Below are 14,125 nucleotides of genomic sequence, written 5' to 3' on the forward strand. Positions count from 1 at the left end.
ACTTCACCATCTCGTTCCTTCATTGAGCTCACAGAGAGAGCAGAATGGCTCGAGCTGAGTATGGAAAATGGCGTATACGAGGGCATCACCCTCGCCAAAAGCAACCATCCAAGTGAATCTAAGAAGAAGACTCATTTCACATACTCTGCCAACCATAAAAATCGCAAAAGTCGCAATCACTATAAAGAACAAAAGAAAGACTATTGCTATGGCGCTAGCAGTTCCAAGGGCAAGTCGAAAGGAAAGCCTGCTCCCCAATACAACAAGTCTCAGCCAGAGTCAGAACCAAAACAGAAAGTTAGGCATGAAGGATGGAGCTACGACAGAAAATTTACCCCTCTTGACCAATCACTCGAAGAGGTGCTCGAATATATGCTATCAAAAGAGATGATCAAGTTGCCTAGACTAGCTGATCCCCATGTGCCAATGGGGAAGTGGAAAGACCAATTCTGCAAGTTTCATCGGACAGTGGGACATAACACTGAGAACTGCTTTGTTCTAAAAAATATTGTCCAGGACTACATCGACAAGAATATCTTGGTGGAAGGAGCTGAAGATGAGAAGATGGACATTCTAAATCAACAATTTTCTCCGCACACCACCACAGTGATCACTGAACAGTCGTTCCAGCCTCAAGAACACATCAAGTCATGTTCCATTCAAGATCTGCAAATTCAACACCAGGTTTTGGTACTACGGCAAGCACCCCCAATCACTAAGAAGATGAATATAATTTCAGCATTTGGCAAGCTGAAAGTATCTGAAGAACCTATAAGGACATCCCCTAAGAAAGTAAAAGGAATTCCTGAATTCCTTAATCAGTTTATCAAGCCCATGCCAGAAAAGGGAGAAATGTCAACTCAAAAGCCATTAGCTGCTTTGTCCAATGTTTCAATTTTGGACTTAGCTAAAAACTCTTGCAAGCATCAACAAGTACTGGACGATTTGCTTAGAAAGATTAAAGTTAAGCCCAGTACCACGCCTGAAGATATGGCTCAAATTGTAAATTCAACCATGACTAATGCACCAATCACCTTCTCAGATGAGGAACTTTCAAAGCCTCATACTTTCCATAACAATGCCATGTACATCGTCGTTCAAGCAAGGGGAATGACAGTACCCCATGTGCTGGTTGATGGAGGCAGTAGCCTCAACATATGTCCCGAGATGACAGCAAAGGCACTAGGCATCAAAGAAGAAGAGTATATTCCAGATCCAATTACCATTTATGGATTTGACAACCATGGTCAAACGGCAAAAGGAATGATCTTCTTAGAAGTGTTTATTGATTACTCAGTGCATTCAGTGCTCTTTCAAGTGGTCAATGTGCCACCCACCTATAATCTGCTTTTTGGAAGACCCTGATCCACAATACAAATGCAGTGTCTTCCACTTTGCATCAATGTATAAAGTGGTCCAAAGGTGGGATAATCACAACTGTATTGGGAGAGGACCTAGAAGAAAGGCTCCCACAACCCATGATCCCTAGACCCGCATTCACCGCAGATATCCCTAGTATCAGGGAAAGAGAAGAAGTCAGTCTCAGAGAGAGTTTAGAAATACACCAGAGCCATCCATGCATACCATGGCCATGACCCGATGGAGAGGTCCTCAGTTCTTCAAGATCGTAGGTCGACTCGACTACAACACTCTCAGAGACCACCCGTTATTCCCTCAGTTCATGAAAGTCAATAAAGGATTTGATTTACTCCTGAAGCATGGCCACCAACCTTTCAAGAGATTGGGCAAAAATGAAGATGGTCGCATTGAACCAATGATTCCAGAGCATCATCATCATAGAGCAGGACTAGGATTTTCTGGCAAAAGCTCACCAAAGAAGACTGTTTTTGTTAAGGGGGCACATTGAAAATCATTTTTTGTATTTCCTTTCTATTCTTTTCAAAATAAATGTTTCTTTCTATCAATGTCTCTGATCAATTCAAAATCAATAAAATTCCAAGTTTCTTTGTCTATCTGGATGCCATCTATCTCCTTACTCTATCTCCTCATTTCACAATTTCATTCATGACTCTTTTCAAATGCTATTTGTATTATGATAGGCGACTTCCCCTGAATCAAGTTTCTTCTCCAAATTTAAGAATGCATTCCCGAGCAATCAAGAAGCTCGTTCTCAATCCAAAGGCTTTCCATAAGTCGACAGCAATTCACTGAGTCAAAGCCAGCACAGAAGATGGCAAAATTACAAAGCAGTCAGATGAGTATGCAGAATTCGATCAGTCTCTGTAAGAATTGCCAAAATTCACCTCAGTTCAAAAGCAGGACGAATCATCCACTCTAGTCCAAGATCCGACTGAGGATGTCAACATCGGTTCAGAAGACAATCCCAAGATTCTCAAGATTGGCACCAGTCTGAGTTTGGAAGAGAAGGAAAGGCTCACCAATCTTCTCAGACAACATAAAGAAGTATTCGCATGGACATATGAAGATATGCTGGGCTTAGATCCCAAGTTAGTCGAACACCGCCTCATTTTGAAGCCAGGTGTTAAGCCAGTCAAGCAGAAACTGAGGAAAATGGATCCAAGAATAGAACAAGTCAAAGAAGGACTCCAAGACTTGCTCAAAGCATGATTCATTTGAACTATTGACTACTCAGATTGGTTAGCCAATATTGTCGTTGTTCCAAAGAAAAATGGCAAAGTGAGGATTTGCATAGACTTCTGAGACCTCAACAAAGCAACTCCGAAGGATGATTACCCACTTCCAAATATCGATCTTTTAATCGACAGCACGGCAGGACATGTCATGTTCTCTTTTATGGACGAATATTCCGGCTATAATCAGATTAAGTTGGCCGCCTACGACCAATCAAAAACTTCCTTCACTACGCCTTGGGGCACTTTCTGTTATACTGTTATGCTGTTTGGACTCAAGAATGCTGGAGCAACATATCAACGAGCAATGGCCATCATTTTTCATGATCAAATGCGCAAAATCATGGATGTGTATGTTGATGATATCTTCGTGAAATCCAAAGAGGAAGAAGATCACATTGAAGCTCTTGATCAAGTATTTAAGCGACTCATTCTCTATACGCTGAGACTCAACCCTCAGAAGTGCGTTTTCGAGGTTGAATCAGGTAAACTGTTGGGTTTTCTGGTTAGCAAAAAGGGAATAGAAGTAGACCAAGCTAAAGCAAAGGCCATCATTGATATGCTGCCCCCAACTAATCTTAAAGAATTGCGTAACCTTCAGGGACGCATGCAATCAATCCGGCCATTTATATCCAACTTGGCAATGAGATGTGAGCCTTTCAATCATTTACTCAAAAAAGGAGTGAAGTTCGAATGGGGATCAGAGTGTCAGCAATCATTCGATCGTATCAAAAGGTATCTCCTCAATCCTCCCATCCTGAAACCGCCAGAATTGGGAGAACCCCTTTTGTTATATATCTCAGTTAATCAAGTTGCATGTGGCGGATTCTTGGCATAATACAAAAAAGGTAGTCTGATTGAGCATGACATTTACTATATAAGTAAGACTTTCATAGACTATGAAAAGAAATATTCCCAAATAGAAAAAACCTGCCTAGCTCTAGTATGGATGTGTAAAAACTTAAGACACTACTTGCTGGCATCTAAAGTCAAAATCCTGTCCAAACTCAATCCTCTCAAGTACATCCTAGAACAACCTTTTCTCAGTGGACGGATCGCCAAATGGAAAGTCTTACTAATGCAGTATGACTTAGAATATGTCTTTCAGCAATCAATCAAATGTCAAGCAATTGCAGATCAATTGGCAGATTTTTCCTTGGCAGAAGAAGTGAAAGCCGAAGATGACATCCGTAATGAGCAAATATGCAATATCCAGCAATCTCCAGTCTGGAATTTAGTTTTTGATGGTTCCAAGAATATGGCTGGAATAGCCATTGGGATCTTATTAATCACTCCTGAAAAGGAGATGATTCCCTTTTCTCTTAAGCTCGATTTTCCATGCACCCACAATATGGCCAAGTATGAAGCTCTAATTCAAGGTCTAAAGATTCTACTAGTCTTCGATGTCAAAAGAGTGCATGCCTGGGGCGACTCGCTTCTAGTTGTCAATCAAGTTCAGGTCGAATGGCAAGTCAAGGATCAGAAACTACTTACCTATCAAAAGATCATCTCAACTCTTGCCAACAATTTTGAAGAATTTCAACTCTTCTATTTCAAGAGAGATTTCAATCAAGTGGCTGATAGCCTAGCCAATCTGGGCTCCATTATGGCATTCAAAAATGGAGAATCTTGTCGCTCCTTTGAAATTGGTAGACTTGACCAACCTACCTTCCTTCCAACAAAACAAGTAAACCAAGCTGAGCAAAAAAAGAAACCTTGGTATTACAACATCAAGAACTTCATAGAAACCGGTGAATTTTCTCCAGAACTCTCAAAGAAAGAGCAGTGAGCAATCCAGCGTATGTCTACCCGATATTTCATTCTGGCAAACATCCTTTATCATCATGGATTCAGTTCCGAGTATTCCAGATGCTTAGAGGAAAATGAAGCCAAAGAAGTCGTGCGGGAGGCACACGAAGGCATTTGTGGTGGCCACGTCGGCTACCAAACCCTTGTCAAGCAAATCATCCGAGCAGGTTACTACTGGAAGACTATGCAGCAAGACTATTACCATTTTGTGAAAAAAGTGTGTTCAATGCCACATACATGCACCCTCTATTCATGCGCCGACAACATACTTGCAATCTGTTGTCTCTCTATGGTCGTTCTCTATGTGGGCCTTTGATGTCGTAGGTCCCATCACTCCTTCTGCTTTAAATGACCAAAAATACTTTCTTGCTGCAACAAAATATTTCACCAAGTGGGTAGAAGCTATTACTCTCCGCACAGTAGAAGGACGACATGTGGTCTCATTCATCCACAAGAGTATCCTTTGTCAATTGGGCATACCACATGATATCGTGTCAGATAATGGCAGTCATTTCAAGAATGAAAGAATGAAGACATTCTGCTCAAAGTACAAAATTCATCATCATTTCTCCGCTCCATATTATCCTCAAGGGAATGGTCAGACAGAAGCTACCAACAAGATATTAATTCGTATCTTGGAGCGAACTGTAGAAACAGGCCGTGACTGGCATGAGAAGATCCACGATGCACTATGGGCCTACCGGACCACCATTCGCACTCCAAAAAATGCTACTCCATCAGAATTGGTGTATGGAACCGAAGTAGTATTGCCTCTACATATTTAGAAGCCCGCTTTGAAATTTGTATCCCTTCTAGAATTACCTCTTGATCAATACTAGCAGCAGTGACTGGTACAGTTAGACTTGCTCGATGAGAGAAGGCTAAAAGCAGCAGAGCATGCTCAATCCTATTGTCAAAGAATAGCCGGGCAATACACGAAGTCTGTCATCGAAAGGAGATTCAAAGTTAATGATTTAGTACTTCGATCCACAACTTATCTCAAGCATCATCCCAGCAAGAAATGGTCGCCAAATTGGGAAGGTCCTTATGTCATCAAAGAAGTATTACCCCACAACTCATATCGGCTCATCAATGCCGATGGGGTAGAACTACCAGACCCAGTTCCACCTTGGATCTCAGACTTCAGATCCAAATCCATTCTAGGATCCAAAACCCAGTTCCACTTCGGATCTCAGATTTTAGATCCAAAATCCATCTTAGGGTCCTGAATCCAACTCTATTTTGGATCTCAGATTTCAGATCCTAATCCAAATAAGATCCAGAATTCAACTTCATCATTGGATCTCAGATTTCAGATCCAAATTCCCATTTGGGAATCCAGATCCAGAATTCAACTTCATCTTGGATTTCAACTCTATTTAGGATTCAGACTATGGATTCAAATTCCATCTTGAATCCCAGATTTCAAATCAGATTCTATTCTCAATTCCAACTTTTCAAATCCAACTTTGTTTCTCAATTCTATTCTAATCTCTAAAATCTCATTTTGATTTTAAAGCTTCAAAGCTAGAATTCAATTCCATTTTCAAAACATTCATCCAAATTCAAAACTCTAAATTCAAAGACCATTTATGACATTGAAATTTCCTTCCTTCTCCTTTTTATCTCAACTTCAAGATCATTCCTTTCAAAATCCAGATTTATTTTCCAAACTCTGATTATTTCAAAACTTAGAACTTCTCTGATCTATCTCAAGTTCTAAGTTAGATTCAACCATTTCTTCACCGTATTATCAAATTCATCTCAGAAACATTTGGAAATTTTCAAATCATTTTCAAAAAGAACATACATTTTGCATTGCACAAGCATGATTCTTTGTGCATTTAGATCTTTAGGATAAATTCTTAGATAATATTTAAGCAAAGCAAAAGGCATAGATTTGATCCTTGGTTCGATTACCTCTTGTAAAGGCGCCAGGAACGGTCGAACCTCGTACCGACGAGCGAATTCCGTCTCTCCATTTTCCCGCAAATTTTCAAAACGGAGGCGAGTTAAATTTCTAAATATTTTTCAAATCAAGGTCAAGTGAGACCGCGCAAAAGAGTTCCTCTTCTCTCTTTCTTTTCTTTCTTTTATTCTTCTCCCTTCAAAAAGGAGGAAAATAGAGGTTAGAAAAGGAAAAGAGAAGGAAGAGAGAAAAATACACAAGAGAGGAAAAATTTTGCGATGATCACAATTTTCCTAAAAACATGTCAAACGATTTTTACTAGACCTAATCTAAGACAATAATGACTAACTTAATTAGTACTAAATCAATGTTAATTACTAAATAAGAAAACATTAAAGAGGGCTAATGAATATGAATCCACGAATTTGGTAATGGACTTACTCTCCTTTTCTAGCTTTAAAAACACATTAGGAAAGTATTTGTAACGCCCCGGATTTTCAAAACAAAGCTAAGTTAAAATTTTCATGGATTTCTTTTTTTTTTTTTTCTTTGCAGCGGAACTTAGAAAAGCTTTTAGCAGCGGAATAAGACGATAATGAGTCGTCGGTTTTAGAAAACTCCGAGCACGTTGCAGGTATGTGGCCAAGCAACTCATTGACCACCAAAGTGTTCCATTTTATCGAAAGCACATGTTTATTACAACACTACTGCTTAGAAAAGCAGTGAAGGTTCAATAAAAAGGAAGCAGTACAACTCTGTCTAGAGAAACCCTGGAACTTGATGCCGCCTTGCTCCGCATATCGCCACGCAGGTTCAACACCTGAAATCCCCATTAAACGGGGTCAGAACCACTGATGGTCTGGTAAGTAGGCAAACACCTATCTATTCAACTCAAGTAAATGCATAGACCACTCAGGGTCGCAGTTCGTAATACGACGCTCAAGCCTCCATGACTTAGCGTATATCGCACAAGCCTCATCAGGGCTATGAGTTGAACATCCACGCAAGTCGTCATGACTTCGCATAAGCCTCTTCAGGGCTGTGAGTTAGAATAACCTCTCAAGTCTCTACGACTTAGCCTTGACTTCCTCAGAGTCACGAATGGATGTCTAGCTCAAGCCTTTATGCTTGGCACATCCGTATCCTACGAATCTAAGGACAGCTCTTCGAGCTTCACTTAGTTATACGGATATCAATGGGGTTCTTTCCCAATCGGTCCAGTAGTATACCGACTATGACACCTTCACAAAGGTTATGCAGGACTGACTCAACAACGTCATCCACTCATACATTCAAAATAGCGTTGTACCTAAGCTAATGCTTTGTTTCGATAATTGCACCTCCCCCTGGGCTTAGGGGACTCATATCTGGGCGACAACGCGACGATCTGGGGGTTGATTATTCTATGTATTTTAGATACCCCAGAGGCCTGTTGACCCCATCCCCCTAGTAGGACGGTACAGCATACCGGAAAAGATCCTTACTAGGTATCCGAATGCATTTTGCTACTGCAGTAGTTGGGTTCAATCCTTAGATATTTAAGGATAACCACGACCTCCATACCTCTGAGTGACGAAGGCCATCAATGAACTCTATCAGGTTCGGGTGAAATATATGTCACTCAAGGCTGCGCCATCACCGTCTTCCTCGGTGAGAAATTCTGAAAAAGGCCTGCCGGTCTTACAATTACTTGACGAACATTGCATGCCTATAGGGCAGCCTTTGAGAAGTATGTACCCGACCCCAATCAACCACACGGCTTTCACCGTGGAACAAAGGTTTTTATTCATATGCATGCTTAACTCTGCTCTCGGCACTTCGGCCTTGACGAGCACTTCACCTCTTTCGGTGGAAACAACACACTCCAGCTCAGCGGCCCTTACGAGTCTGGCTGTCTGATAATTCTTAATGAGCATGCACATGACTCGATCTCTACGGATCGGCTACTCGGCGTATTTTTACGCAACAAGCTCAGGACCTTGTCAAGGCGCTACCACTACTTTGGCGCAACGGCTCTTACAAGTATGATGCCCTTGCAGGTGTCAGGGAGACGAGTCATTCTGACATCGTTCCCACAAAGGACATCATTGTGCCACTTAACTGGTTTTGGCAGCTCTTCTGCCAACCATTCTGTCAACACCTTCTCTGCTCTACCGGCAGTGGTGCGACGAACCCTTCTACATCGTAGAAGGCGTTCCATAACTGGGTAGCACTTCTGCTACGTTCTTTCTGATCCATTCTTAGCTCCTTCAGGAATTTCAGCAGCACTTCCTCTCTTTTACGGAGAAAGCGTGCGTTTCTTTTATCCGTTTCAGCGGCATCTCCCCTCTTTGGTGGGAAGTCGCTACGCTTAACTCGGGAAATGGGTGCGCACCGTTGTGCGTACTTTGCATCCATCAAGGTTGCAGGAACCTTGGGCCATAGCCAGGCCATACGTAATTGATTTAGTCTTTACGTAAAGAGCATTTTGCCAAAAGGCGAAGCCTTTCCAATAGGGGCTTCATTCGTCAAGCAGAATCTTGTACGAGGAGCGGTAAGGGAATCGCATGGGCGATTTTGGAGTTGATCTCCGTTTGAACGCTCACTTACGCGCCATATATGTAATATAAGCAGAAGCCTGTGCTTTATACAGCGGCGGCGTAAAGGAAATGCATATACTATTGTTCAGGGTGTGTAACTGAACAAAATATTCTACATATATAACAAAGCAGAAGCCTTGGCATCGTTCGACGCGACGGCGTAAGTAAATGCATAATCGGAAGTGCAGTAATCGGAAGTACAGAAAGCAGGGAGCCTTGGCATCATACGACGCAACGGCAAAGGTAAATTACATGGCCTGTGCGATATAAGACGCGTCGTCTGTATCAGTAGATATACACCTAGATCTGTATCCAACGATAGTTACGAGGCGAGCGAGTGAACACCGAAGTGTCCTAGAGGGCTCAACCAAGAACTAGGGTGAGATACTATTTTGAAGAACGCATATACTGCGTATTCGAACATATATATCCGACGATAGTTACGAGGCGAGCGCGTGAACACTGAAGTGTCCTAGAGGGCTCAACCAAGAACTAAAGCAAGATACTACTTCAGAAAGTATATGCTATATACAAACAATCAAATACTTGAGAGAGATGGTTTAATGAAGCGAACTTACTTCAATTTGAGGAAGAAACAACTCCGATTGCTTCAAACGCTTCGAACGAGGCTCGACTTCGAAAAAGGATCAACTTCGAACTTCGGACGAAAAAGGACTTGGACTTTGACTTTGAACCAAACCAGGTTCAAGTCAAGTCAACTGGGTTCAGACTTAGGTCAAGTAGGTTCAGACCTAGGTCAGGTGGGTTAGGACCAGGTCAGGCAGGCTCAGACCAGGTCAAGCAGGCTCAGGCTAAGTCAGGCAGACTCAGACCAGGTCAGGTGGGCTCAGGTGGGCTAGGCTAGGTAGGGGAGGTTTGGAAAAGGAGGAGAGAGAGAGGGGTTGGCGATTTTCTAAAGGAGGGGGGGGTCCTCTATTTATAGGTTCTGAAACTTGGGCCCCAAGTTTCAGAATCCCCTCTTTACCCTTGGGCTTTTCTGAGAATCCCTTCCATGGAAGGTGCTGGAAGGAGCTGGAAGGCTCTGGAAGGTGCTGGAAGGTGCTGGAATATTCTAGAATCTTCTAGAATATTTTCTGAGAAATATTTCTGTGGGTCCCACCCATATTTCTGTGGGTCCCGCAAGAATTTCGGGTTTTCGGCGATTTTTTTACGAAAAATTCTGAGTACGCCATTATCTTCGTATTGATGCCACTAAGAAAGTTGGCTCGTAGGAATCCTTTGATTTTGTTCAGATAGGAAGTTATGGCTTCCAGAGTGTTTGAGCATATATTCGCGATTCGACGAATATCCTAAGTGTAACTGGCTCGCAGGAATTGATTCGTTTTGCATTCTGAGAAAAATGCCATTTTTACCGGTAAATGCCTCATGAATTTTATTCAGATATTTTCTGAAAAATTGCGGGTCTTACATCATTACCCCCTTAAAGGAATTTCGTCCGCGAAATTCAGCTAAGAGTACAAGGTGAAGAGTTCAGGATATTTATCCCGCATATCCGATTCGGGCTCCCAAGTGCAATCATCGACTCCGTGATGTTGCCATCTTACTTTGACAACTGGAATGACCTTTGTCCTTAGCACTTGCTCCCGTCGGTCCATGATCTCTACTGGCCTTTCTTCCACTGTCATATCCTCCTGGATGTCAATATCTTCATGTTGGATGACGTGGGAAGGGTCGTGAACGTATTTTCTAAGCATTGACACATGAAATACATTGTGTATCTGTGTATACTGCGGTGGCAATGCTACTCTGTAGGCGGTCTCTCCTATCCGGCTCAAAACCTCGAAGGGACCAACGAATCTGGGGCTGAGCTTCCCCTTCTTTCCGAAACGAAACACACTCTTGGTTGGGGAGACCTTGATAAAAACCTTATCTCCAACCGCAAAAGTGAGTTCCCTACGCCGCTGATCAGCGTAGCTCTTCTGTCGACTCTGAGCAGTCAGTAGCTTCTTCCTGATCATGTGGACCTGCTCAGTATAATGCTGCAACACTATGGGTGAGTCCAAGGTTCGCTCACCCACTTCACCCCAATGGATTGGTGATCTACAGGGTCGCCCGTACAAGGCTTCATACGGTGCCATCCCAATGCTAGCGTGGTGGCTATTATTATAAGCAAATTCAGCCAACGCTAGGTGGGAATCCCAATCACCTTTCCATTCTAGCATACAGGCTCTTAGCATATCTTCGAGAGTCTGTATGGTTCGTTCTGATTGCCCATCTGTTTGGGGATGGAATGTTGTACTGAACTTGAGTTTCGTCCCCAGGGCTCTTTGAAGCTGCTCCCAAAAGTGAGAGGTAAATTTCGGGTCACGATCGGATATGATCGAAATCGGCACTCCATGGAGTCTAACGATTTCCCGAATGTAGATCTCCTCCAATCGTTCAGTTGAGTATCGAGTGTTGATTGGCAGGAAGTGAGCAGACTTGGTGAGTCTGTCTACGATCACCCATATTGAGTCGTGTTGTCTCTTGGACCGAGGCAATCCAACGATGAAATCCATCGTAATGCCCACCCATTTCCATTCTGGAATCTCGATCCGTTGCATTTTTCCACCAGGTCGTTGATGCTCAATTTTTACTTGCTGGCAGATTAAACACCTTGAGACAAATGTAGCCACATCCCGTTTCATACCCCTCCACCAGTACTTTCTCTGTAAGTCCCGAAACATTTTCGTACCTCCAGGGTGAATGGTGTATTTGCTGTTATGAGCCTCCTGAAGTACTTCCTGTCTTAGCTCAGGGTTATTTGGAACCCAAATTCTTTCTTCCATCCATATTCCTCCATCCTCTTTTAAATGGAAGAAAGTGTCATCTTTTGCAGCACGAGCTTTTAATTCCAAGTACTGGGGGTCCTTGAACTGTTCGGCTATAATGCGATCGAGGATCTCGATATGGATTGTCAGGCATGACAATCGAATCTTTCCTGGGTCAGCCAGGAATGGCTTCCAACTGACAAAATCCTCCATCAGCTTCCATTGTCCGGTGAGGCTGGCCAGAGTGCCAACAGTCTTGCGACTAAGGGCATCTGCTACAACATTCGCTTTTCCAGGGTGATAGGAAAGCGTGAATTCATAGTCTTTGAGGAATTCCAGCCATCGCCGTTGCCGCATATTGAGTTCTTTTTGAGAAAAGAGGTATTTTAGGCTTTTATGGTCCGACATGACCTCGAATTTCTCTCCATATAGGTAGTGTCGCCAGATTTTAAGCGCGAACACTACCGCGGCAAGCTCAAGATCGTGGGTTGGATAGTTTTTCTCATGAATTCTTAACTGACGGGATGCATAGGCGATTACTTTGCCATGCTGCATCAATACACAACCCAGACCTGTTCCCGAGGCATCGGTATAAGCAATGAAGCCTCCCTGACCAGAAGGTAAGGTAAGGACAAAGGCAGTGGTAAGCCTCTGTTTGAGAACCTCAAAGCATTCCTTACACTGGTCAGTCCATTCAAACTTGACTCCCTTTTTCAGTAATTTCGTCATTGGTACGGCGATTCGGGAGAAGTCCTGTATGAACTTCCGATAATATCCGGCAAGTCCAAGGAAGCTGCGGACCTCAGTGATATTTTCTGGTTGCTTCCAGTCTATCACAGCTTCGACCTTCGCAGGATCTACTGCGATTCCATCTTTTGAGATCACATGGCCAAGGAACATTACTTTGTCTAGCCAGAATTCACATTTTGAAAACTTGCATATAACTGATTATCTTGAAGGGTTTTCAAGACGATTCTCAAGTGCTCCTTGTGTTGTTCCTCATTCTCTGAATACACGAGAATGTCATCAATGAAGACGATGACAAAAGTGTCTAAGTATGGTTTGAACACTCGGTTCATCAGGTCCATAAAGACAGCAGGCGCATTTGTAAGTCCGAAGGGCATTACTACGAACTCATAATGGCCATATCTCGTTCTGAAGGCAGTCTTAGGTATATCCTCCTCCTTAACTCTGAGCTGATGGTATCCAGACCTGAGGTCGATCTTGGAGAACACTCTCGCTGTTCTGAGCTGATCGAATAAGTCCTCAATCCGAGGCAACGGGTACTTATTTTTAATGGTTGCCTGGTTAAGCATCCAATAATCGATGCATAACCGAAGGGATCCATCCTTCTTCTTTACAAATAGTACCGGGGCTCCCCATGGTGACATACTTGGTCGGATGAACCCTTGTTCCATCAGTTCTTCCAACTGACACTTCAACTCACTGAGTTCAGCTGGTGCCATACGATAAGGGGCTTTGGATATTGGCGCTGTTCCAGGTAAGGATTGAATTCCAAATTCAACCTCACGAAGTGGCGGAAGTCCTGGCAATTCCTCAGGAAACAGATCGGGAAACTCCCGCACTACTTCCAAACTCTCAAGGGGTTGGTCGTTGGATTTTTCCGCCGAGAGACTCAACAGGAAGGCCACACAACCCTTCCTAAGGTATTTTTGTACCTTAAGTGCTGATATGAGCCTTTTTTGTGGAACTGGTTTGGATAACCGGTATTCCATCTTAGGTAATCCGGGTCGAGATAGAATCACTCTGCCCTCGCGGCACAGAATCTTGGCATTATTCTGAGCCAACCAATTCATTCCCAGAATGACATCGTACTGTATCATATCGATCAGGATGGCGTCAGTACGCAAGTGTTGCCCTGCTATCTCAATATCCAAATTTTTCACACACCGGATACATTTGGTGCGTGAACCCAACGGGTTATATACTTCGATCATTTTATCAATCGGTTGCACCGAGGCGTGGAGTTGTTCGGTGAAATTGTCGGAGATAAACGTATGAGTAGCACCACAATCAAACAAGACGTAAGCTGCATGTCCATTAACAGGTACGGTGCCTTCAATGAGGTCACCGGTTTCGACTTGTTCAGTCGTTACAGCGTATACACGACCTGCAGCAGGCCTTTGTTCTACTCTAGGTGGGGGTCGTTGGACTAGTGTTCGTTGTGGTACTTGTTGAGAGGGTCCGGCATATCCGTCATTCCTCCTCTGCTCATCAATAAGCTTCTTCCTGCATTGTCTTGCAATGTGGCCCACTTTGCCACAGTAGAAGCATCCACCTGTGTCACGTGGACATGGTCCTCTTGCGTGATTAACATGGCATTTTGGGCAGTTTGGGTTGGACTGCAAGTTGTTTGGAGCCATGTTCTGCCTTGGCCTTACAACTTGTTGAGTATTGTTCCCACCTTGGAACCTTTTCTTCTGA

Source organism: Nuphar pumila, chromosome 1, assembly GCF_984573655.1.
Source record: "Nuphar pumila chromosome 1, dmNupPumi1.hap1.1, whole genome shotgun sequence".
Classification (NCBI taxonomy): Eukaryota; Viridiplantae; Streptophyta; class Magnoliopsida; order Nymphaeales; family Nymphaeaceae; genus Nuphar; species Nuphar pumila.